We start from the raw sequence: 1,006 nt of genomic DNA on the forward strand, positions 1-1,006 counted from the left end.
CCTTGTCACTGGGGCTGTCTTTCAGCAGAGCCACCAGCCTCCCCTAGGATGAAGGGCCTGAGACGGAGGGTGTGTGGCGTGTAAGACAAACCTGTCGGCTTTTAGAAAACAACTCTGGGAGCTGGCACTGCATCCTTGCTCCTCCCACCCAGTGGGGGGCTCACATAAGCCCACAGGTACCAGGGTCCCTAGGACCATCCTGGAGGTGACCAGCACCCCTCCCTTGCAGAGTGCCTCAAGGGCACAGAGAACTGGGCACCTTAGCCCCAGCACGCACCTCTTCCCACATAGCACCCTTAATCCTTCCACATCAAGGCCTCCCTACCCCGCCTCCCCTGGCTGCGGGGACCCAGAGCTGGAGACTACATGGCCTAGGATGGAGGATCTGCAATGAAAAGGGACGCGGTGGGGCCGGAGGGGCGGGCGCAGAGGAGGAGCGCACGTGCCCAAGGCCCGGTGTCCTCCGCGGAGCCCCTCCAGTGAGCCCAGACTCAAACGGACGATTAACCCCATGTTAGAGCCAGCGAGCCACGCTCTCAGGGCGGGCCTGCGCTGCCTCCTAATGAGCCTTACGTAAGGGCTGGGGACGGCGCCACCCGCACCCGGGCTCCTGCAAAATAGATCGCTGCCTTTATATAGCTGCGTCTGCTGGCTCCGCCGCCGCGCAGAGGCGCTGATGTAGGTCAGATATTGCTTGGTGAGAATTAATTAATCTATAATTGTATCGAAGGAAGGGGAGCACAACAAGCCGGCATGCAGCGTGTCGGCTGGGAGCAAACCGTGCAGAGGGAGCTCTGGAAGGGACCACAGCCGCAGCCTGCACCCCTGCCCTGAGAGCCCCAGCCTGGGTGAGCTCTGGCCCTGCCTCCAGACACTGCCCACATTGTCCGGGCCCTGCAGCCCGGCAGCCCCAGAGGAGGCCCCACCTAGCCCACCGTGGGCTGCCATGACCGCGACCAGAGAGCCAGGCTCCTCTGCCAATGCTGTCCCCGCTCCCCCCAGCGCC

The 1,006-nt window shown here is 63.2% G+C and overlaps 1 long non-coding RNA gene across 1 annotated transcript in view; it reads left to right on the top strand.

Annotated features, from left to right (window-relative positions):
- The first annotated feature begins 740 nt into the window (after positions 1–740).
- The window catches only part of LOC102478880 (uncharacterized), a 16,282-nt gene continuing 16,016 nt past the window's right edge, over positions 741–1,006 (top strand). The window contains exon 1 of the long non-coding RNA XR_335089.2: positions 741–848. This is a non-coding gene — a long non-coding RNA (uncharacterized LOC102478880). The remainder of the gene's footprint in view (positions 849–1,006) is intronic.

This window comes from Tupaia chinensis, unplaced genomic scaffold (assembly GCF_000334495.1).
Source record: "Tupaia chinensis unplaced genomic scaffold, TupChi_1.0 Scaffold000335_1, whole genome shotgun sequence".
Classification (NCBI taxonomy): domain Eukaryota; kingdom Metazoa; phylum Chordata; class Mammalia; order Scandentia; family Tupaiidae; genus Tupaia; species Tupaia belangeri.